This window comes from Lissotriton vulgaris, chromosome 5 (assembly GCF_964263255.1).
Source record: "Lissotriton vulgaris chromosome 5, aLisVul1.2, whole genome shotgun sequence".
NCBI classification, from domain to species: Eukaryota; Metazoa; Chordata; class Amphibia; order Caudata; family Salamandridae; genus Lissotriton; species Lissotriton vulgaris.
Window position 1 is genome coordinate 363,379,754 of NC_141693.1, and position 25,908 is coordinate 363,405,661.

Here is a 25,908-nt window from a genome sequence, read left to right on the forward strand (position 1 = left end):
ATGAGAGAGAGATGGTTAGTAGTTGTTTTGGCAGCGATGACAAGTGTGATAGGTGGTGCAAGCTGCAGTTGCCACAGGGTCAGAGCCCTGGAACTTCACATTTTACAAATTAAGCACTGCTGGTATGTCACTTTTCCCCATTTTAAAAGTGACACACCGACGGCGCAAGACCTTCATAAATAAGGCCCAGGATTTTTCTCAGTTTAGGAGTAGTAAAGTTAGGACTCCTAACTTTAGGACTCCTAAACTGAGAAAAATCCTAACTTTAAGACTTTCGGTATTTATAGAAGGCATTTAGGAGTCCTAAAGTTAGGAGTCCTAACTTTACTACTCCTAAACTGAGAAAAATCCTAACTTTAAGACTTTCGGTATTCACAGAAGGCATTTAGGAGTCCTAAAGTTAGGACTCCTAACTTCTGTGAATACCGAAATGAGTAAGTGCCTTCTGTGAATACCAAAATGGTAGTAAGTTTAGGATTTTGTCTTAAGTTAGTTTTGTGAATCGGGCCCAAAATCTTTGCACTTGAAATTTCTCTTTAGATTCTTTTAAAGTCTTTCTCTTGTCATTGACCCCACTAGAATTCTTTCCCATTCCTGAACAGTTCTCGTAAGGAGACTGTCTCTTTGCCAAAGCTCTCTCCAAATTTCAAATAGTACTCTATTAAACCCATTATAATCTTGTAACTGATCCATATTTTGTGGACCTGTTGCATAATTTGGTGCTCCCCTGCCGCAAATTCCAGTGGCCCTAATTATTAGTAGCAGTATTATATTAACTGATAAAGGCGAGAATTGTTAAAAGACCTAAAAATGCCCTCAAATTGCAGGCAGCTTCAACATTACTATGTCGCTTACACACTTCATAACTGAAAAATAAGCGAGATTGAAAATAATTCACTTGAAGTGCGGGCTACCCAAGGGTAGACAAAATTGCAGGTGTGTAAAGATAAAAAAATATAATTTGAACCAGCACTGTCGATAAAGAAAAGGGATCTATTGGTAGGCAGGTTTGAAAATCCAATCACTATGCATTGTAGGTTAAATCAGTACTTAATTTGAGCTGGTTGTTTCCAGGACTCCGTACCGGCACTTCATCATCAACACTGGCGCTTTTCATGAGCGCCATTTAAGGACACATTTATTTATGATAGGAAAGGGGAGATTAAGTGATGTGAACCAACGCCGAGACTCAAACCTGGTACCCCAGCTCAGAAGTCAGCAGCTCTCACCTATAGGCCACATCCTCTACCCACTTTCATGGTTTGTAGTTGGGTCTGTTTTAGGCGGCGCTATCAGGAGAAATGGGCTGGTGAAGGCTGCCTCCTGATAAGAGCCCAAAAGCAAAATGAACAAATGATGGACTGAATGCTGAACAATGCAAACATTCGCACCCAGTCAAAGGGATCTGGGTTTAATCTATTGTTCTTTTACTCACCTCGCCACCCAAGTCTGGACCCAGCCATATGCAAATTAGTCTTGACCCTGTCCCTCATTGAAAAAGTCTAGCCCAAACTGCCAAGCTAGGTCCCCCCTGGACCAGAAACAAGCATCCTGGAACAAGTTTCAGGGCATCACCCTCATCAGCCCGGTTAGCTTGAATCTAGTGGTGCAGTGAGCAAAAGACCCATGTCTAGGCATACCCTTCACACTTAGGGCGACAAAAGCAAAAGGAACAAATGATACACAGAATGCTGAACACTGCAAACATTCACCCCCAGTCACAAAGATCTGGGTTTAATCCATAGTTTTTTGCTCACCACACCAATCCAGTTTGGACCCAGCCATATGCAAATCAGTCTGGACCCTGTCCCTCATGGGAACAGTCCAGCCCGAACTGCCAAGCCAGGTCCTCCCTGGACAAGAAACAAGCATCCTGGGACCGGTTTTGGGGTGAAACGAGAGCACAGCACTTATTTTTTTACCAATTAACTATTAGGTTAAATGCAGCCGTTTGTAGTGGGTGGATAATTGACTAATCTGTATTTATGATTGTAGCCTCTCCCCTGAAGGTTAAATAAGTATCTCTGCAATAAAAACTGTAGAGCAAATAGTTATTTTACATATTTTTGATCTACATGCTACATTTAGTGCTCTGAAAAAGCATTTAAACATTGGTTGGCAGATTTACAAGCCCCTTGCAACACTTTTACGCCGTTGTTGCATCACTTTTGTGATGCAGCGGCAGCATAAACCATGCGCCACGTTACGCCTTATTTCCAACGTGATAAATCTAGGGAGATGCATCACGTTGTAAAGCTCTGCGCCACATGAAACCTGCGTCATGGTTTCAAGTGGGCGTTCCCACTCAGGGTGGGCGTTCCGTCGCCTGAAAGCCACGTAAAAGTGATGGAGTGAAATCTACAAGATTTCACTGAGTCACTTTTACTGCCATGTTGCGTCAAAACCCTGCGCCTGCTTGAAGCAGGCGTAAAGAGTGGCGTACCGTGTTGTGGATAGGCCAGGTTGGAACAGTGCTGGAGTTGCGTTGTGCCCCCGACACAACTCCAGCACTGCGCCAACCTAACGCCGGTAGATGCGACACCCATCTGTTTATCCATGTGGCATGATGCGCCGCATTTACAATGCGCAACATATGTGGTGGTGCAAGGGTAAACTTGTGTCACGCATCTTTCCTGGCGCATCCCTGCTGATTTGAAGGGATGCGGCAGGAAACGTAAATCTGCCCCTAAAGCATTTTATATTAATTCAAACCTATGATTACCGATTAGAAGCACACTTACTGCGTCATACTCTGAGGTTTGCTGGATAAACATACAGGATACCAATTTCAGGCCCCTTAACCTCCTGAGCTACTTTAAAATGCAGCCTGTTTTGCATTATAGTCACATATTTGCCTACTACCATTTTCTTTGAGTCCGAGTTTGTGAAAAAGAATGTATAGTATTATTTTTGAGTTTTATATAACGCTAGCTAGACCCGAAGGTACCAGAGCACTTTACCTGTTATGGGATAAAGTTTAAAAGAGGTACATGAGGGGATTCATGAGTCATATTGAATAATACAGCATTAAGTGGTGATAAAGTCCCACAAGTATAAAAAGAAGTATACTATAGAACTTCCACAAAGAGGCCCTGGAATTCACTGAGATGCCCTGTGCAATGGTAAATTCGAAGATCAGAAATGAACCAGATACTCCCCAGTAGTTAACAACGTGTCATTTGTTGAAACACTCCCCTTGCTCAAAATGTTTCTTTATGCTAGTAATAGATGTCCTACAGAGCTTCGGTCTGGTGACCTTTGTGTCCCACATATTCACTGTCATTAACTCCACTCTTCGTTACCTTGTCCTTCATGGTGGCGCTTATCTTGACTACACCACCTACTGCCCCTACCTATTATCACGTGTGTGGGTTCCCAAAGTAAACTCTTTCTGTTTTCAGTACTACATGTAACCTTCAAGTGCCATTGCCTCATTTATGGGGTCCATTAGGTCTTTCATCCTTCTGAGGTCCTTAAAACGAGTACAATTGAGTTTTGCTTCTAACAATGTTTACTACTTTTTATTATAGTTTAGTGAAGCTAAAACATGTAATATTAACCGCTATAGTAATATTAATTTTCTCTCCTGATCTAAATGGCTAGAGCGTCAATGATATTCAAAATCAGAAATATATTATTTGTTGGACAGAAATTATTTGTATAATTTGTATGCGTTCTTCCACAATATTGAGTCAGGTAACTTCAAAGGGATTCGTTATATTTATTTCACAGTCTCATAATTTTTTAGAACTGAAGCATTTTCAATGTTATTTACAACGAAGCCGTGGTTTTTGCTTTTATTTTCTTCTTATGCAACTAACAACCAGGCGCGCAACACCCATTGGGCTCACCGGGCTTCAGCCCCCCCCCCCCCCCCCCCCCCCCCCCCCCCCCCGTCGCCTCCTCTGCCCGGGCTAAGATGGCACGCACTGAAATGGTGCAGGAAGGCTGCGCATCCGTTCCGAGAATGTGATTGCTTTAATGATTTCTGAGAGGCCCAGCAGCCCGAGCCAGAGAGCCAGCCTCAAACAGTTTCACTGAGTGAACCCCTAGCCCCCACCTCTTGTGTTTCCTTTAGAGTGGCGCTGAGGTGAAATCCTTGCCTGAAGGCAGGGATTTCACCTAAACACTTGATGTGTTCAGCATGGGGTGTGAAGATGTGCACAGCAGGGGGAAAGGGCTGGCCAGTGCAGGTGACGCTTTTCCTTTGTAAAGGAATTCCTGCTGGCATCATAGCCCAGGGAGTGCCGTCTGAGCACTTGTATAAATGTGTATTCCATACAAGTGGACAGACAGCAAAACCCTGGGCTATGACGCCAGCAGAAATTGGGGGCAAGGGTGCCAATTTTTGATTTTCTCCTCAGGAGCATTTTTTAAATGCACAATCAAATAACGGTTGTTTTTTCCCTCTTTGAGCGTTGAAAACTTTGGTGTGCACTCCTCTAATGGACAGCCTTAAAATATCTTGTAAATCAGAAGTTTATTTCAGGTGACAGTAATATGAACCAAGCTATCAAGAGAAAGTGAACGATTCCCTGAATTTCGTAGAATAAAGCCCACTACGAACGTATGCATTTAGCTCAATAAATGTAATTTATATAGCAAAAACATAATCTAATATTATCAATAAATATGTCACTCGAAGGATTACTTGCAAGTGCTTTTCTAGAGTTAATTAGAAAACACCTTTATTTTTGCTGTCGTGGTGGCAGTGGTAATGTAGGACTCAATTCATAAACATTTTGCTACGTGTACATGTGACTTTCTCGTTTACGTACTCCTACATCCCAAATGTGAGCAAGGAGTATTGCTGTCCTACTTTTGCCAGGAGTACCCAAAGAGTAAGCCCCGTGGTATATAGAATTAAAGAGGAGCCTTAGAGAAGTGTACGCTCTCAAAGTTGTCTTTCTGACCTGGTCTCCCCAGATCCTAATAAATAGACAGGAGCCCTTGACTCTCCACAAAAGTTCACTGACAGGAAGATGAGGACCCACTTATCGAGGAAGAAGTAGCAATCACTACAAAGTAGTGTCACAGACTCTTAACAGAAAAGCTGCTTACATTGCTCGGCTTACATTATGCACATGTAGTGTAAGTTTGTAGTGTTCATTTTTTGGGGTGCTAGTGGGTAACTTTAGGGTTCAGGGTGGGTGTGGGTTTTAGTGTGCCAGGGGGCAATTTTAGGGTTCAGGGTGGGTTACGGATCGGGTGCCAGTGGGTAATTTTAGGGTTCGCCGCCGTCCCCCGCATCCGAAGAGCGACTACAGGAGGAAGGTCCTTCTCCTACCTGGCCGCCAAGACCTGGAACTCCCTCCCGACCGACCTGCGCCTGACCCAAGACCACCTCTCCTTCAGGAAGAAGCTGAAGACCTGGCTGTTCGAGCAGTAGCGGCTCCCCCCCCCCCCCAGCGCCTTGAGACCCTACGGGTATGTAGCGCGCTTTATAAGTGTCACTGATTGATTGATTGTATGGGTTTTGGGGTTCCAGGGGGGTAATTTTAGGGATCCGGGCGGGCATGGGTTTTGGGGTGCCAGGCGGTAATTATAGGGTTCAGCGTGGGTATGTGTTTTGGTGTGCCATGGGTAATTTTAGGGTTCCAGGCAGGTATGGGTTTTGGGGTGTCAGGGGGCAATTTTAGGGTTCAGGGTGGGTATGGGTTATGGGGTGCCAGGGGAGAATTTATGGTTCAGGATGGGTATGGGTTATGGGGTGCCAGGGGGGAATTTATGTTTCAGCATGGGTATGGGATTTGGGGTGCCAGGGGTAATTTTCAGGTTCAGGGTGGGTATGGGTTTTGGGGTGCCATGGGGTTAATTTTAAGGTTCAGCGTGGGTATGGGTTTTGGGGTGCCAGGGGCAATTTTAAGGTTCCAGGGTGGTGATTTTAGGGTTCAGGGTGGTAATGGGTTTTGGGATGCCAGGGGGTAATTTTAGGGTTTGGGGTGGGTATGGGTTTTGGGGTGCCGGTGATAATTTTAGGGAAGAGAATGGGTATGGGTTTTCAGGTGCCAGGGGTAATTTTAGGGTTCAGGGAGGGCATGGTTTTTGGGGTTCCAGGGGTAATTTTAGGGTTCGGGGTTGGTATGGGATTTGGGGTGCTAGGGGGTAACTTTAGGGTTCAGGGAAATAATGGGTTTTGGGGTGCCATAGGGTTAATTTTAGGGTTCAGGGCGGTATGGGTTTTAGGGTGTGAGGGGGTTAATTTTAGGGTTCAGCGTGGGTATGTGTTTTGGTGTGCCAGGGGTAATATTTGGGTTCAGGGCAGGTGTAAGTTTTGGGGTGTTGGGGGGTAATTTTAGGGTTTAGGGTGGTAATAGGTTTTGGGGTGCCATGGGGTTAATTTTAGGATTCAGTGCGGGTATGGGGTTTAGGGTGGGAGGGGAAGCATTTTAGGTTTCATGGTGGGTGTGGGTTTATCAGGTGTCAGGGGGGCAATTTTAGGGTTCAGGGAGGGTATGGGTTTTGGGGTGCCAGGGGGTAATTTTAGGGTTCAGGGTGGTAATGGGTTTTGGATGCCAGGGGGTAATTTTAGGGTTCAGCCTAGGTATGTGTTTTGGTGTGCCAGGGGTAATTTTAGGGTTCAGGGTGGGTATGGGTTTTGGGGTGCCAGGGGGGATTTAATGTTCAGTATGGGTATGGGTTTTGGGGTGCCAGGGGTAATTTTAAGGTTCAGGGTGGGTATGGGTTTTGGGGGGCAAGGGTGTAATTTTAGGGATCAGCGCAGGTATGAGTTTTGAGGCTCCAGGGGGGTGATTTTAGGGTTCAGGGTGGGCATGGGTTTTGCGGTGCCAGGGGGTAATTTCGTGGTTCAGGGTGGTAATGGATTTGAGGGGGCAAGGTTGTAATTTTATGGATCTGTACGGCTATGGGTTTTGGGGTGCCAGAGGTAAATTTAGGGTTCAGGGTGGGTATGGTTTTGGGGGGCAAGGGTGTAATTTCAGGGATCAGCGCGGGTATGGGGGTTGGGGTTCTAGGGGGATGATTTCAGGGTTCAGGGTGGTAATGGGTTTTGGGGTGCGAGGGGGTAGTTTTAGGGTTCGGTGGTTATGGGTTTTGGGGTGCCAGGGGTGTAATTTGGAGGTTCGGGTGGTAATGGATTTTGGGGGGCAAGCAGTAATATGAGCGTTTAGCATGGGTATGGGTTTTGGGGTGCCAGGGGTAATTTTAGCGTTCATGGTGGGTATGGGTTTTTGGGTACCTGGGGAAATTTTAGGGTTCAGGGCGGGTATGGGTTTTGGACTTGCAATGATAAACATTTCACAAGCACATTGTCCTCCTATAGAAGCAATTGTTGACGAACTGGCGAAAAAGGGTCGTCGCCTTGAAATGGCATTGTGAAAATTGGTTATATTGTGTTCCTAAAGTGCTTTGTAGTAAAATATATTAAATTGGTCTTTTAATTCAGTACATTCTGTTCCTTTTTCATAAGACAATAGGACATAAATGCATCAAATTAACACAAATGTGTGCTCTAATTGTTGTCCAGTTTCAAATGCAGAATTCATCACGTTTTCTCCGCTTGACCTGAGCATTAATCGATCCCGATTATCTACCATTTTAGCCCCGCCCCATTTTTTTAACATTAGCCACGCCCCTTCATTTGCCATGTTAGCCCCCCCCGAAATGAAGACCTAGTTGCGCCCCTGCTAACAACCATTAACAAAGCCAATAGTCCTGGCTTGCGGTAGGTATAAAGCACACATGCTTTCGTGTTTTTAAACCACGCCCATAATTACATCTGCCGCGCCCCTTTGAGAGACACCCCAGTTTTTTCATCCCACGTATAGCCCAGACTACAACAGACCAATGGATGACGCAGGCTGGGTGAAAACATTTGTAGGTATGAAAGGTGTACATACCTTACTAAAAGTAAAAAGTCTCGGCTAAAGCTAGACGCCCAGACCTTAAAAACAGTTGTTCTTGTACACCCACATTTTTCTTATCATTAGGCCAATCAGGGCCAGGAGAGTGTCTACCAATCCTACGGCTTGTCCTTTGGCCCCGGGTCCCAGGGGCTTGAGGCGCCCCCTGCATAAAAAGTTAGTTCAGTTCAATATTTTCGTACTGCGCCATTGGGTTTCTTTACTTGCATTAGGACCCAATGCACCCTCGGGGCCTGTTTAAACTTCTACAAATGGAGAACGGACTTGACAGCTAATAAATACCACGCCACGTATTTGCGCCCGTGTTGCCTGTTAAATACAAGGTGTAATTCCCGACCGCGTACTCGGCCTTCTTTTGTGAGCTTAGAGTCCAGGGAGAGGCGGACGGCGAAAGGTCACCGGGGATTGTGTTGTTTATAACGGGAACAGGGACGGCAGCTGTGTGAGTCATTCCTGGAGCCGCTCCGGTTTCACAACTGGCCGGGCATGCAGGGGGGATTTGGGGCGACCTTTGAAACAGAACACAAGGGCAGCCATGTACCAGGGTGAAGGCGGCAAGGCCTTAATAGGAGCTTTTCTGTGGAGGCTGGCAGAGAGGCGACGCTGGCCTAAAGGAAACGGGGAGATTTCCCAACACGCAGCAGGCTGGTGCGGGAAGGGATGGAGGGGCTGAGGAACTGTCAGTCGCATGTCAGGCACAAGCAGGTTTTTGCCTGACATTTGGCTTACATCTTGCTAACCCTACTGCTAATTTATAGATTAACCGGATTTGGTAACTAATTACTTGTAGGGATTTTTCAAAATCCTCACAAACATAACAATTAATTGCTGAAACCTGTTTGTAGGGAGCTGGGAGTTAGGGACCACAGATCAGCAATGCGTATCATTTTAACCAACACTTCTTCCATGTATATTGTTTGTGGGGTAGCCAAATATTTGGCGAGTGCTTGGTTTATTAGGTCGAAACTGATACCCGATGTTTGATCAGTTCCTCTAAGTAAAGAACCTTTTATCATGCCCCTTTTTAATGTTTTATGGATTTGTAATATTGTCTTATGTATTTTGTATGCTTGAATGTTCGTACTTTTATGAAATATTTTTCCGAATAAAGTATTACAACAACAATTAATTGTAACTGAAACAGTTAAATATTTCGAAAATAAAACCTAAAAGGATTCATAAACAACCAATTCGTTTTTCACATTGGGTTAAAAAAATTCTGAAACCGTATATCACTGATTCTCCATATGCAGTCGCTAATAACCTGAAACCCTTTTCTGTTTCTTTGAGGTGAAGCGCATGTACTGTTGTGATGCTATACATGTTCATTTTAAATGGCATGATGATTCTGTCATGCATAGTGCATACCCTCTGCGGTATCAGTTCATATAGCGCAAACTCACCCAAAGGTATTGGAGCGCTTTACATGAGCACCAGTTACATTACAGAAGGGCATTAATGGGCTTTTTGTCATAGGTCAACTGCTGCGCTGCCTTACGGTAAAAGAAAAGGGCAGGAATGCGCCCTATCTATTAGATACGGCACATTCCTGTCCTTTTCCATGGCGAACAATGGGCTGCCGTGTGCCAATGCAGGCACCTTGCACCGTGGTGCAAGGGTGCCTGCTTTGCAGAGGAAGATTATGTTTGTGCAGGAAGGGAAACCCTCAAGCACAAAAACAATTGCAAGAGACTTTTTCCTGTAGAAAGAGGAAAACGAGGAGAAATAAAGATATTTCTCCTCATTGTGCCTCCCTTACGCCTCCCCTTTGGAAGCGTATGTGTTTGGCACTGCCTCAGACTTACGATTTCTCGTAAATCTGGGGCAGTGTAAAAAAGCCATGGATGTTGCTGGAAACACCCCCAGTAACACCCATGGAATGTCCCTTTCACACAGTTTTCTGCGTGAAAGGGACACATATTTACAAGGCCATGAACAGCCACATAACGTGGCTTTACGCGGCCTTTTAAGTTTGTCAATGGCACATTGCGGCACTGGAACTTCAAATAAGTGACGCTCCGGCAGCATAATATTGCCAGTAGGGTCTCATAAATGAGGCCCTTGGTTCCCTAGCTCCAAAGTCGGCAGCTCTGGCCAGTAGGCCACACAGTTAAATAGTGGGCCGTAAATAATAGGCGTGGCATCGTGGCTTTAGCTCCCAGTCACCCCTGCAGCCTCTCTGGACATTTACCATGCTCACGCACACCCCTTCCCATCAGCATGGATGTATTTGGTGAATCCATGGCTGAATGAGGCTTTTCTTTACACACGGGGTCCTGAAATGTGACTCTCTTCCGAGACACAACTGACAAATTTTCTACAGCGAGTAGATTTTCAGAGGTGAATCTGATATGATCCTTGTGATTGACTCTGACCAGCCCAACAAGCCATTCAGAGGTGTCCGTCTATTATGTGAGTTACTATGTCCCAATCAAATTGTAACTGAGGCGCCGCCTTTCCGTAAGTGGCCACCACTATATGGCGCAAAATTGCGAGAAAAGCCCTGTGACAGGGAAGCCGCCCCATGACAATATGCTATTTGCCTGAAGCTCACACAATCCTAGCACGGTTCGTGGTTTTGCATGCCTTTCAGCGAAGAGACTGGCTCGTGACTGATTCCACGTCAGCCTTTAAGAGGTGGTGTTTGACTGAGAGCCTGGTATGTAGTGATTCCTTCCCAGTCTTCAGAGGCAACCTGACAGACTACGCCAACCCTTCAGAGGAAAGCCTTGTATGTGACTGATTATTCTTCATCTCTGGTGGTCTTTCAGAGGAAAGCCTTGTATGTGACTGATTATTCTTCATCTCTGATGGTCTTTCAGAGGTTAGCCTTGTATGTGACTGATTATTCTTCATCTCTGGTGGTCTTTCAGAGGTTAGCCTGGTATGTGACTGATTATTCTACATCTCTGGTGGTCTTTCAGAGGTTAGCCTGGTATGTGACTGATTATTCTTCATCTCTGGTGGTCTTTCATAGGTTAGCAGTGTATGTGACTGATTATTCTTCATCTCTGGCGGTCTTTCAGAGGTTACCCTGGTATGTGACTGATTATTCTTCATCTCTGGCGTTCTTTCAGAGGTTAGCCTGGTATGTGACTGATTATTCTACATCTCTGGTGGTCTTTCAGAGGTTAGCCTGGTATGTGACTGATTATTCTTCATCTCTGGTGGTCTTTCATAGGTTAGCCTTGTATGTGACTGATTATTCTTAATCTCTGGCGGTCTTTCAGAGGTTACCCTGGTATGTGACTGATTATTCTTCATCTCTGGCGGTCTTTCAGAGGTTAGCCTGGTATGTGACTGATTATTCTTCATCTCTGACGGTCTTTCAGAGGTAAGCCTTGTATGTGACTGATTATTCTTCATCTCTGGCGGTCTTTCAGAGGTTAGCCTGGTATGTGACTGATTATTCTTCATCTCTGACGGTCTTTCAGAGGTAAGCCTTGTATGTGACTGATTATTCTTCATCTCTGGCGGTCTTTTAGAGGTTACCCTGGTATGTGACTGATTATTCTTCATCTCTGGTGGTCTTTCAGAGGTTAGCCTTGTATGTGACTGATTATTCTTCATCTCTGGTGCTCTTTCAGAGGTTAGCCCAGTATGTGACTGATTAATCTTCATCTCTGGTGGTCTTTCATAGGTTAGCCTTGTATGTGACCGATTATTCTTCATCCCTGGTGTTCTTTCAGAGGTTAGCCTGGTATGTAACTGATTATTCTTCATCTCTGGTGGTCTTTCAGAGGTTAGCCTGGTAAGTGACTGATTATTCTTCATCTCTGGTGGTCTTTCAGAGCTCAGCCTTGTATTTGACTGATTATTCTTCATCTCTGGTGGTCTTTCAGAGGTTAGCCTGGTATGTTACTGATTATTCTTCATCTCTGGTGGTCTTTCATAGGTTAGCCTGGTATGTGACTGATTATTCTTCATCTCTGGTGGTCTTTCATAGGTTAGCCTGGTATGTGACTGATTATTCTTCATCTCTGGTGGTCTTTCAGAGGTTAGCCTTGTATGTGACTGATTATTCTTCATCTCTGGTGCTCTTTCAGAGGTTAGCCCAGTATGTGACTGATTAATCTTCATCTCTGGTGGTCTTTCATAGGTTAGCCTTGTATGTGACCGATTATTCTTCATCCCTGGTGTTCTTTCAGAGGTTAGCCTGGTATGTAACTGATTATTCTTCATCTCTGGTGGTCTTTCAGAGGTTAGCCTGGTAAGTGACTGATTATTCTTCATCTCTGGTGGTCTTTCAGAGCTCAGCCTTGTATTTGACTGATTATTCTTCATCTCTGGTGGTCTTTCAGAGGTTAGCCTGGTATGTTACTGATTATTCTTCATCTCTGGTGGTCTTTCATAGGTTAGCCTGGTATGTGACTGATTATTCTTCATCTCTGGTGGTCTTTCATAGGTTAGCCTGGTATGTGACTGATTATTCTTCATCTCTGGCGGTCTTTCAGAGGTTAGCCTGGTATGTGACTGATTATTCTTCATCTCTGGTGGTCTTTTAGAGGTTAGCCTGGTATGTGACTGACTCTATTCCTGCCCTACTGACTTTCAGAAGCGAGCCAGGCATGACCCATACACCTGCCTATCAGTGGCACCGGTCTGTGTGGAAGTTCTCGTTTCATTTAACCGGCCATGTCTGAGCGAGCAAATGAGTGAGACCATTAAGGACCGAAACTCCTCTTGGCACTGCGTCATCACGAGCTCTGTTTGACAAACTATTATGTTTGCAGTTATATTTGCTATTACTGTACCTGAAGAAACTGCCCTGTTGATCACAGGTTAATCACAGGTTCTGCTGAGCCTTCCGAGACCACGACAAGGCCCACTTATGAGTCCTAGTTAAAGATTCGGTTCTTCCGTGGATATGTTTGTAGCCCATCTGATGAAAGACATCAGATAGGGGACTTCCATGTCAGAGGAATCATCCATGTATCACTGAATATAGGGGTGGTGTAGGGATTTCAAGAAAGCAATCCTCCAGGGGTGAGTGGCCTGGTTAACGTTTGGCCAGTCTCCCTCATGTCTTGACAAAGTTATTAGAGAGAGAGATCACTGCTCAACTCCAACAGCCTGTGGAAATGAATAACACTCTAGACAATGGGTACTCGCAAACATTTGCACAGGGGCCACAAAGTGCGGTCTGAGGTGGGACCAAGGGCCGCACTGACGCCAGCGGGGTTGCGATAGGGGGTCTGGGATTGTGTAAGGAGGTCCAAAACATTTAAAATAAATGGGCAAGCATTTATTTACAGGTTAATAAATGCTTGCCTGTTTATTTAAAAAAAAGTCTGAATATTAGTGCTCAGCAGCTCATGCTATTGTTCACCAGGGGGGCTGCATGTAAAGGTCAAGAGGGCCACAAGCGGCCCCTGGGCCATACTTTGAGTATCCCTGTTCCAGACGAATCAGAAGCAGGCTTTCCTCCTGACCTTGGTTAAGAGCCAGTAGGGACCTCTGTAGCTGATGATCTAAGGATGACCATGGGTGAAGGAAATGCTGCGGTGGTCCTTTTGTTAGATCTATCAGCCACCTTTGATCCTGTGGATCCCCACATTTTTATTCGAAGGCTCTCAGAGGTGTGTGTGGGCTGCTGCGCACTAGGCTGGTTATTGTGAGGGCCTGTGAGCTGGGCTAGGCCCGCGGCGCTGCAACGCTAGTGGAGCGCAATGAGGGGACACACACACTGTACTGCACTGGTGTGGACCGGAAGTGCCGAGCCACTTCGGTCCCTTTATTTAAAGCTTTCTGGCCACGCCTGGCCAGAAAGTGATACATTGTGCGGAGTGCTTCCGGGGCTCAACCCTGAGACCCTCGGAGTACTAGAGCGCTACATCCCTTCCCAACTTAGATTTTCAAAATAAATTATAACAGTCAGTTCAACATGCAAAATCTGCCAGCTTGTGATTGGGTCGTGGATTGGATCTGAGATTATACTGCCACTTGCCTCTCGGAGGGATCTGGTCCTGAGGAGGTCCCGGTGATGGCAGGGATGGACGTTCTGCAGGGTCCGGGACCAGGCACAAGTTGTCATCTGTGGCTGCATTCTCTCTTTCTTCCCTCGTTACAGGTGTAACACCACTTGGGCTTGGTCCTTTCGGGGCAGGTATCGGCTTGAACCACGATACGTTGCGAGTCACTTCTTCTCCGTCTCGCCTGACAGTGACGGCTGTTCCGTGGGTTTCCTTAATGACCCAGGGCTCTGGTTCGAAAGGGGTCTTGAACTTCCCCCGGGCCTTCTTGTCCGGATGAGCACTGTCCCTCCAGGGCTCAGGGTCTTTTCTCGGGCTCTTCTCTTGCGACTTGCTTTCTCGTTTGTCCTCCTTCTCCTTTCTTGGGTATTAGCTGGGGAGTATGGTGTGGGAGTCCAACCGTCAGCCATAGGTAGCAGGTCTCTTCTGGGGCCGGTCAGCATCAGTGCCCATGGAGATTGCAAGGTGGTGCTGTGCGGCGTGCTGCGGTACTCCCTCAGGAATGCCTGCAGTGTTTCCTCCGGGTCACTTCCTTCTGCTGAGGCTATTCTTAGTATTTTGTTTATTGTCCTCATGAAGCGTTCTACCTCACCGTTGGCTTGTGGCCATTGCGGGGTGATTCGGTGATGCTTTATGCCAAGGTTGTCTAGGAACTCTTTGAACTCACTCCCCTGGAATGGGGGCCCATTGTCCGTTTTGATGACCATTGGGATGCCAAATAGGGCAAAGGTTTTGGTGAGGATGGGGCGAATGTTTGCGAAACTGGTTGACGCTGCTGTTTCCACGATGGGGTATTTAGTGTAGTTGTCTACCAGCACTACTGTGACTCTTCCGTCCGGGAAGCTGCCAAAGTCCATGCTTAGCCATGCCCACGGTGATGGGGCGTGTTCCTCTGTGATTATCGGTGCTGGCGCTTCGGGGCTGCTTGTGATTTGGCATGCTCGACACCCTCGTACGCAGGCATCGATGTTCTCCTCCATGTTTGGGAACCATATCTTCTCTCGCATCCTCGCCTTCATTCTGCGGGTGCCTTGATGACCCTCGTGTGCCAGGGTGGTTGCTCTCTCTTGCAGTGTTTTGGGAATGACCACGCGAGTCCCTCTCAGTAGGAGGCCATTGTCAGCACAGCTGAGGTCGTCGTGCACCTTCCAGTACTGCTGTAGGCGCGTTCTGTCTGCTTCGTTCCACCCGGTGGTGTCCTTCAGGAAGTTCGTCCACGTTCCTGATTGTATGGCCTCTTTCACCCTCCCGACTACTGCGTCGTTGTCATAGTGGGAGATGATGGTGTCGGCGGTCAATGCACAGGGGCACGCACCTCTTGCAAGCATGTTGATGAACTCCTCAGTCTGGACCTCAGGGTCTGTGTTGCTAGACTCTTCTGCGGGGGGGTGGCGCGACAGGAAGTCCGCCGGGTTTTTCGCCCCAGGCCGGTACACTAGGTCCATTTGGTATTGTTGAACCTGGATTGCCCAGCGTTCGATCCTTGGCGGGGGGTGTGGAGCCGTTCCACGGAACAACGGAATCAGCGGCTGGTGGTCTGTCACCATTCTGAAAGGGTGGCCGGAGATGTAGAGATGAAAATGGGCGCACGCCCATTTTACGGCCAGTGCCTCCCTCTCAATTTGTGAGTACCGGGACTCTGTGGCCGTCAGGGCTTTGCTTGCGAAGGCTAGCGGGGCCCACACCCCGGGTTCGGATTCTTGTGATAGGAGGGCTCCTAGGCCCACTGGGCTGGCGTCCACTAGTACTTCGGTAGGTCTTGCAGTGTCGAAGTACGCCATCGTTGTGCTGTCTAATAGGGCTTCTTTGACCTGATGGAATGCTTTGTCCTCCGTTGCCGTCCATTTCCACGGGCTGTCTTTCTTCGTTAGGCTTCTCAGAGGCTCTGCTATTGTGGCCAGATTGGGTATGAACCTGGCACAGTACTGCGCCATGCCCAGGAAACTTCTTACTTCGGAAGCAGTTGATGGTGCCGGAGCATTCTTGATTGCGTGTGATTTGCGGGGATCTATCCTTACTCCGTCTGAGTCGAATACGTATCCGAAGAACTCTATTGACTTCTTGAAGAACTGGCATTTGTCCTTGTGCAGGGTGACGCCGTACTGCGCGAGTCTTTGTAGCGTGGCTCTCAGTCTTCGGTGGTGCTCTTCGCTGGTCTTGGCGTGAATTAAGATATCGTCACTGACGTTCAGGACTCCATCGAGTCCTGTTAGGATCTCTTTTATTGTATTTTGGAAGATTTCGGCTGCGGATGATATGCCAAAATTTAACCGCTTGTACCGTCTTAGCCCTAGGTGTGTCGAAAATGTTGTAATGTAGCGGCTCTCTTCCGCTAGCCTGAGCTGGTGATATCCTGCATTAAGGTCCAACTTAGAGAACCATTGGGCCCCATTTAGATCCGTGAGGATGTCATCCACTGTCGGGGTGAGGTGGCGCTCCCGTCTGATGGCTTTGTTTGGCATCCTCATGTCTATGCAGATGCGGATTTTGCCTGGCTGGCGCGGCTTCTCGGCTATCACCATTGGGGATACCCACGGCGTCGGCCCCGATACTTTCTCAATTACCCCTTGTTCTTCAAGTTGATTGAGTTCCTTTTCCACGGCTGCGCGTAAGTGGAATGGTATTCTTCTGTGTCTTAGGGCTGTTGGCTGGATTGCGGGGTCGATGTGCAGCTTGATTGGTGGTCGTTTGATTGTGCCAAGACCCTCAAATAGCGTGGGGAACATTTCCAGGATGTCTTCTGTTTGTAGCGCTTTGACTGCGTTTGCGAACGCAATGAGGCGGAGGTCTTCTGCCGTGTTGCTGCTTACAAGCAAGTCCGCTTCTTTGTCTATCACGTGGAATGTTGTTGTTACTTCGTTGTCTTCTGCTTTTACTTGGACCGTCATCTTCCCTCGCAGTGGGAGGGGTGTCTGGCTACCGTACGTCAGTATGCGTGCCTTTGAAGGCACTAACTTGGGTCTTGGGTTCAGTGCTTTATAGTGTTGGATTCCCATGACGTTTATGGTGGCTCCCGTGTCGATGACGCCACATGCTGGGGACCCGTCGATGTGTATTTGGCACTTGGGCTGTGGTCTCCGTCGCTTCTTTAGTTCGCTTACGAATGACACGTAGTAGCATTCATCTTCATCCTCTGAGGGAGAGTCATCAAACTGGGGCCGCCTCGGCGGTCCGTGTGGTTGAGACGACGTTGCGTCATCAAGCGATAGTTGTTTTACTGCTCCTGCAATTGGTTTTCTTCCTGACGCCCCTCTTCCTCGGGAGCCACCCCTGCACACGCTTGCGAAGTGGTTGGGTATTCCGCATTTTGAGCACGTCTTGCCACGTGCTGGGCAGCCATCTTGGTTGTGCTCATCTCGGCCACAGTATCCACACGACGCTCGGCGTGGCGTCCTGGTCGGCCATCTTCCTCTGCTTCCTCGGCTGGTGTTGCGAACTGCATCCACTCTTTCAGTTTTCACCACGGTTCCTGCTTCTGCCCGTGGGTTCAAAGCTGCTTCCATCGCTGTTGCGCGTGCATCCGACAGTTCATGGGACCTGGCCAGGATCAATATTTCTTCAAGGGTTATACGTGGCTGTCGTAGAATAAGTGTCCTTAGGTGTTTGTTGCGGCAGCCTTGAATGAGTTGCGCGGTCACCTCCTTCTTTTCGTCGTCGTCCGTGCACGTGCTTATGAGATCCCTCAGCCGTGCGTGGAACGCATCCATGGACTCTCCCTCCCTTTGCCGGGATTGGCGAAATTTGAACCGCTCATAGTGGGGGTTCAGCTGGGGGGTCGAAGTGGGCGTTCAACGCATTGACTGCAGCGTCATAGTCTTTGTCATCTCCTGTGTCAGGGAGATGTTTGAAGAGCTTATATAGTTCTGTGCCCCCAAAGTGTAACAGCAGGGACCTCTTCACTTCGTCATCTTTCTCCCTGGTGGCCGTGAAATAGTTGTTGAGTTGCCCTAGCCACACAGCCCATCTGGGGGCCGCTGTCCCGGGGTCTATCAGCTCGCTGAACGGTGGTAGCGCCTGGATTTGTGAGTGGGCTGACGGCGTCGGTGGTTGAGGGCCGAGGTTTACTGCTGGTGGTGCCACTTGCTGAGCTTGGCCGGCTCCCCCAGATGCTCCCCCAGGGTTTGTGGTCATCTTGACGTTGGCCGGTGACTGGGCGGTAGTCTTTTGGGTGCCCTTTTATTGTGTTTGCTCGTGCTTGTTTGCGTCTGTGTGGCCTGGTGGGCGCTTGGTGGCTGCTTGGCTTTGCTCGTGCTTGTTGGCGCTGGGTGGCGTGATCCGCCTTGTTGCCTTGGCCACTGCTTGATGGTGGCTGCTTGTGCTCGCTTGGGGTTTGCTGCGTCACCTCGTGGTGTTGTTGGCCTTGCCGGGCCTTCTCTATGTCCACGAGGCCTCGTGCTCGATTTGCCGGAAGCGCCCTCTCGGCTTCGCGCTCTTCTTGGGTTCTTTTCTCTGGTGACGGCGCCTCGCGTTCTGCGCATGCGCGCACCGCTTGGCCTGTCGCCGGGATGCTTCTCTCGGCGCGTGTCTTCGTCTTGGGCCTCCCTGCCGTCGCTGCCGCCGGTGCCACACGCAGCTCCTTGCTCACGCTGCTTACCGGTGTGTGTAGCTTCTGGGATGTAGCATCTGCTTTCGGTGGCGGTGGCCGCCGTCGCTGACGTCCTTCTCCGGCGCTGCGGCTGGGCGATTGAGTCAGCTGGTGAGCAGGCAGGTGAGAGTTGCTGGTGGGTACTGCTTATCTTTTGTGGATCCCACCCTCGTCGCCAGTGTGAGGGCCTGTGAGCTGGGCTAGGCCCGCGGCGCTGCAACGCTAGTGGAGCGCAATGAGGGGACACACACACTGTACTGCACTGGTGTGGACCGGAAGTGCCGAGCCACTTCGGTCCCTTTATTTAAAGCTTTCTGGCCACGCCTGGCCAGAAAGTGATACATTGTGCGGAGTGCTTCCGGGGCTCAACCCTGAGACCCTCGGAGCACTAGAGCGCTACAGTTATCATCCTTTCTCGCAGATCGAACCCAAGTAATACGCCTGGGCCCTTTTAGCTTAGAGCCCAAATAACTGAACTGGAGAGTACCGCAAAGTTTCTTCTTATCTGCACTTCTTTGTAATGTTGACCTCAGGACTTTGGCAGTTGTGACCCATGGTTTCCAGGTAAATATATATATATATATATATATATATATATATATATATATATATATATATATATATATATATATATATATATATATATATATATATATATATATATATATATTATAGTCCACAAGTTACCTTGAGAGAAGTCACACACGCTTGTGACTTCTCTCACTTGTTGCGCCTTCACCTAATCAGGAAATTGTATTGTTTGGCAACAGAGTCAGGGGGCCACTTGGTTAAAGAATAGACAAGTCTTGGGATGGCAGTAATTTTGGACTACTGTAACCAGCATGCCATCGGGCACGCCCACTGGGGCGGGACTTCGTATTTTCAATAAAAATGTTCTTACACCCCACTCTGCTTCCATAGTGTGCCAGTGAACAAGGGCGTCACAGCCCGAAACGCGTATGGCCGACTGACAGTGCGTTTCATCTGCTGCCGTCAATGCCACCTGTGACGCGGTGTGCTTTCTCCTGCGTGTGTGACTTCTCTCAAGGTAACTTGTGGACTATTATATATATATATATATATATATATATATATATATATATATATGATAAATAACTGCTGGTCAATCTTAAAAATACTCTGGTTGCTTTAAACCAAGATTTGGTTGTGGCTCTTAAGCCTATAAGCAGTTGAAAGGGCAGGAACTGTTTGAACCTGAAACTGTCAAAATGCATGATTTTGCTTGTGGCATCTAATGGTAATCTTTAGGAAGCTTCCCTCTGGCAGCGGCTGTGGGCCTTCGTCCCACCACAGTCCAGGTTGTGAGGAACCTGGGAATCATGATGGATGCAAACCTGGATTTCACCAGGCATATTGTTATTTTTAATCCCCATGTTTTGAAAAGGATATTCCACTTTCTCTCCTTCTCTCAGAGGATTACAGCGGTGAATGTATTCGTCCAACCACCCTGGGATTTCTGCAAATCAATTTAGTTACACAATGAGACTCTGTTAATCTATACAAATATGAGGGTGTTCCCTCTCACCTAACACACTTTATTGGCTACCGGTTCAAAAACAGGTCCTCTTGAAATCTGCACATATGGCATACAGGACTTCCTTTTTTTATATTTATAAAGATTTTTATTGAAAAATAAAAGTGGCATATACATTGGCAATTGTACACAGTGCATTTGTGTTATCTCTATTTCTTGGCCTGTTGCAGAAGAGAAGAAAAAGGAAGAGGGTGGGGGGGGGGGGGGGGGGGGGGTTCAGTGTGGCCTCTTTAAGTGTTCGTCGAGTGGTTCCCACATAAGCTCTTTGGGGGTGTGTTCTTTCGAGAAGTTGCCTGTAATGTTATCTGCTCCTCTTAGGAAGGTGACCCAGTTGATCCATGTTTTGAAGTTTGCTTTCGCCGTGTTCTTCCAGTTCGTTAAGATTATCTTTAGGGCCGCTGTGAGAAGCAGGTCTAGTAGGTCTCTTTCTTCCCTGCTGTTCAGGTTCGTCGTTACATGCCCTGTCGCCAAGGTCGCATAGTTGATTATTAAGTCTGTTTTGAGCATGTCGTTTATGAATGCGTTTATCTGGGCCCAGAACTTCCTGACTTTGACGCAACCAAAGATGAGGTGTTCGAGCGTGCCTTCCTCCTTCTGGCAATTCCAGCAGTCGCTTGATTCTGCAATGCCGCTTTTATGGAGCCTGGATGGGGTCCAGTAGGTTCTGTGGAGGAGCCAGTATTTCGTTTGCGCCAATTGTGGGGTGATTTTGTTTTTTGTAGCTGAGCACCACATTTGTGCCTGTTCTTTTTCGTTTAGCTGTCTGCCTAGGAGTGTTTACCATGAGTTTGTCGTCTTCTTATTTAGAGACAGGGTGGTGGGGCTGAGTAGTTTATAGATCTTCGCAGTCTGGTGGCCTGCCGAGTTTAGGGTTTGCACATACCTGACGATGCCCGGCTCCTCTCGGATTAGGTTTGCTCTAGTTATAGCAGTTCTTATCTTCAGAAATGTGTATAGCTCTTTGTTGGGGAGGTTGTATAGTTGTTGTATGTTTGAAAAGGTCAGCTGCTTCCCCTTAGTTTCCATCTGTTTGGGGAGGCTGATTCCCTTTTTGATCCATGTGTCATAGTTCATTATTGCCCCTTGATATGTTATTTTTGTATTGAGCCAGATGGATTCCCATGCTGTACCTCTCAGCTTCTGTATCATTCGCCTGTCTACTCTCATCAGCGCTTCTCTGGTGTGTTTCAGTATTATGTTCGACCCTAGGGGGTGTTTGTTTGCAGTCAATATCGCTGTCGGGTGCAGGCCTTCCAGGAGCTCTTTCTCCAGTTCTAGCCAGACTGGCTTGTACTGTTGCGTTTCGTCGATCCATGCCATTCCTTGTCTAGCCAGGCATGCTGTCTGGTAGATTTTGAAGTTTGCCAGGTTGAGGCCTCCGAGTTCTTTCGCTAGTCTCAGTTTGGGTAGGCCAATTCGTGGTTTTTTGTTTCTCCATAGGAAGATGTTGATCATGCTGTCCAGTTTTTTGTGGAAGCTTTCTGTCATTGGGATCGGTAGCATGTTTAGTGTATAGTTTATTGCGGGTGTTATCATCATTTTTATCGTCTCTATCCTTCCCCACCAGCTGATGTACTTGGGCGACCACAGCTCTAGTCTTTCTTTGACTTTTTTTAGCAGTGAGTCCTCGTTGTGCTGTATTGTGGATGTTAGGTCTCTTCCAAACTGTAGACCTAAGTACTTGAGTGGCTTGGTTTGCCAGGCTAGGCCGGAGTCTCCCAGTACCGATTTTGTGGTGTGGATGTTCATTGGTTTGCATTCCGATTTGTCTTTGTTGAGTTTGTATCCGGATGCCTCTGCGTATTCTCCTATTGTCTCCATTAGTGCTGTGATTGACGTTGATGGGTTAGTGGTTGTGATGAGGATGTCGTCTGCGTATGCTGCGAGTTTCACTGTTTTTCCTCCGATCTTAACACCGGTTATTCCCTCATTGTCTCTTATTTTCGCAAGTAGTGGTTCAAGTGCCAGTAGGAAGAGGCCTGGTGACAGTGGGCATCCTTGCCTAGTTCCTCTTCCTAATAGGAGTGACTCAGATGTGCTTCCATTCACCACTATTTTAGCTCTTGGTTTGTTGTATAGGGCCATTACCATCGCTATGTATTTTTCCCCTAAACCAAACTTTGTCATGCAATTCCTTAGGAAGGACCACGAGACCCTGTCAAAGGCCTTCTCCGCATCCAGTGCTATCATGACCGCCTGCTCATTGCTCTGTCTTGTGTGGTTGATTAGGTGACATAGCAGCCTTGTGTTGTCTTGCGACAGCCTGTGTTTGATGTATCCCACTTGTGAGTTGTGGATGATGTCTGGTAGGGTTCTATTCAGTCTGTTCGCAAGCACCTTTGCATAAATTTTGCAGTCGACATTTATGAGCGAGATTGGTCTGTAGTTTTGCGGGAGTTGGGGGTCTTTACCTTCCTTGGGTATTATTGTAATGTTGGCCTCCCGCATGGTGTTTGTCATCTCGCCTTTGTGTATGCAGGCGGTGTATGTTTCCGATAGTATTTTTTTGATTTTTAGGCAGAAGGTCTTGTAGAACACGGTGGAGTATCCGTCTGGTCCTGGGGCTTTGTTCCGTTTTAGTTGGTTGATTGCGGCTTCGATTTCTTCTTCCGTTATATCTGCCTCTAGGGGTGCTTTCTCCTCCTCCTTGAGTTTCGGCAGGTTGACATCTTTAAGGAGAGAGCAGCCTCCGTCTTTGCTCAGGTTTTTATCTTCGGAATAAAGATCTTGATAGAACTGTCTGAAGACCTCTAGTATTCCTTTGTTTGTTGTTTGCGATTTGTTGTTTTTGCCTGTTATTGCTGCTATTGTGTGTTGCCTTTGCTTCCCTTTGAGGTAGGACGCCAGTTGTTTCCCTGCTTTGTTTGCCCTGCACAGATTCACCGACTTGAATTTTGTTAGCCACGAACCTGCTCGTTCGCTTAGGATTCTGTTCAGTTCGTATTTTTTTTTTTGTGAGCGTGGTGAGTGTGTTCTTGTCTGTTATGTTTGCGCAGTGGCCTCTCTCCAGTGCTGCTATTTCCTCTTCTATCTCTGAGATTTTTTTGTTCCTGCTTCTGTTCATTCTTGATTTGATGTTTATCAGTTTGCCTCTTAGTGTTGCTTTGAGTGCTTCCCAGATGGTATCTTTCCCTACTTCGCCGTTGTCGTTGAGTAGTTTAGCCTCTTCCTCTGAGAGTTTGGTCTCTTGTAGCGTGTATATGTCCCCTTTGAGTTTTGCCAGGTGTTCTAGTATTTTCCTGCGTTTGACTAGATGGTTCAGGCCCTTGACGTTCATGGAGACCACCTTTAGGTTCGCGGATAGGCTGGCCGGTGTCTGGTCTGTCATGGGGGTTTGTTGTTGCCGCTGGTGGTTCTGTCTTCTTCCTTATCGGATTTTGAGATGCCTGCCTTTGTTCTGCCCAGGTACGTGGGTCTCCCCCCCCGCGGGGCATACAGGACTTCCAACAGGAATATCTGTTCTGCATTTTTGGCCAGGAAAACTGCAAAATACTCACCTGGGTGTTTCTTAAGATAACAAAATAAGACTTTCTTTGCCTTCCCAAGAAGTAGAAATGAAAGCGTGGGTGACAGAGCCCTTAGGGTCGAGGCGGATGAACTCTAAAACACCATCACATTGATCAGCCATTTCGAACCTGGGTTCGAGAAGAAGAGGAACATATGGCTCTTCTCTCAGTAGTGTCAGAAGTACATTGCAAGATGTGATTGTGAGTGATGTATGGATTTGCCTTAGTGTGACTGAGATCACTGCTGCCAGTTTAATTGCTAATGTCAACCATAGAACCAAACTGTGCCACCTCTGATGATAAAGCCTTACTTTCTTGCTTGACCATAGTAAGCAAAAATTCTCAAGTAGCATGCTCAGCATCGACAGATTTACATTTTTGTATTCTGTTGAAGGTCAAATGTTCTCTGCCTCACATGTTTCTACCACATGTGTGGTTTCAGCCATGTGATCCCTATTTGGAACCTTGCGTGAAAAAAACCTATAAGTGTGTCGCAATAACGAATGTGTATTAGCATTTAGGGTCAGCGCATGCAGGTGACCAGACAAAATGATGATCACAGACTTTGATTTATTTTCTTAGTTGGTCAGACTTAAAGTTGACGTGTGAGCAGATTCACTTCAACAGTTTTTGTGCCTCAGTCATGAACACCTTCATTCGGATGAAGTTTGGGAATGATTGGCTGAATTGGTCTCCGCTCAACAGCCCCAGGCACTGAAGGTAAGAAGAGGTTCTCCAGGGGGACGAGGGTGAAGTATGGCCCAGCGTTTGACCCACCGATAAGGTCAGACAGTGTTAGCTCGTTTAAGAACACCTGGTGAATTTTGAAGTGTGGTCATGGTTGTTCATTGTTGTACTGTTTAACGGAACTAGAAATAGTTGGGTAGACAACAACATGGTGTACTGGTTGGGGTAGATATGGGGCAGGCCATGGGTACGAGGAGATAGAAGTATGAATGTAATCCTCTGTATAGAGCAGGTGGCTCTAGAATAGTGTGGAAAGGGGAAGAGAGACAGGAGCACAAGGACCTTTGCACGGGCCCTAGCAGATGCATGTGTGCATGAAAGAGGGGCGCTGATACACCCGCACCGAGCCTCTGCAAGCAAGCCTTGGCCGACTGTGACTGGAGAATTTCAAAAGCAAGGTGGTCAGCGGACAAGAGTGAAAGCACATTTCCTAACTCCTTCAATGAGAATAGACTGTAAGAGCTCTTACTATCACCCGTACCCTTCTTCCCCTTCCTATCACACCACCTGCTGCTCCCCGAGCCTCACCACATGGATAACAGACACCCTACATGGTTGTGAATGATGACTGAGTGACAGGAATGGGGGTGATGTGTACCAGTATGGTAAAAAGACATGTAGATATATAAAGAAGTGAGCTGGAATCACGAGGATGGGAAAAAGTCCTTTCACTTTATTAACCTTAGAAGAAGACTAACACAGACCAAAACTGAGGTAGGTACTGACCAATAACCAGGCCTCTTGAATTTGTAAGAGGAAGCTAACAAATGCACGCATGAGTTCCAACTCAGGGTATAAAATAGAGACACAAGAGACTCCAGAGCCCCATTTCCCAATCAGGGTGCAGGATTAGAGCTCGTCCACCCTTCTGCTCCTCGTCCTCCTCATTTTTTTTCCCAAATGACATTTAAAAAGCCACAACAAGTAGAGGAAAAGGATGTTGTTAGCTTCCCCAGGCCAGAGTATTTTAGTGGCACGCCAGCGGCAGTACCTGGAAATGGGTCAACGGAAACCCACCAGTTGGGGCGAGGAGCACTGGCGAATATCGAGCCTGTGGCACAGCAAATGCTGAATGTGATGGTAGCACAGTGAGCCGCAAGTGATGGCAAAGCATTAGAGGATGGTACCCGAAAGATTAGAGGATGACTCCGCGACAATGCACACCTCTTCCAGGGCCAATCCTCCCTTGGCACCATCCCGGACTGATGCCTACAGTCCAACTATAACCCAAAGATGTACCACTAATCAATAGAATGTGAAAAGAACCTCCACAAAGAACAATAAACTCCTTATCTACTGGTATTGTTAGAGTGTTAGTGATAATCCCCTGAATTCCCCCCCCCCTTCCGGAGAGAATATGCGGGCGGGGAGGTAGAACGTCAAGTTACTATTTATGTCTTTTGTTCCCCTGCGGATCTTGCTAACTTCAGGAAGCAATTTCCTAATATGCGTGAAAACGGTTGAAATTCTTTGAGGAACTCCAGACAGTGTTTGAACGTTATAAACCTAAATGGGCTGATAAATTGATGGAGAAGAGTAATTGGTCATGACATGTCCCTGACGACACTTCTGCCCTCGCTGAGGATGCTTTACTACATGCTATAATAAAAATATGTCTAGTCGGTTGGCACTGGGACAAAATATCTTATTGATATAAAAG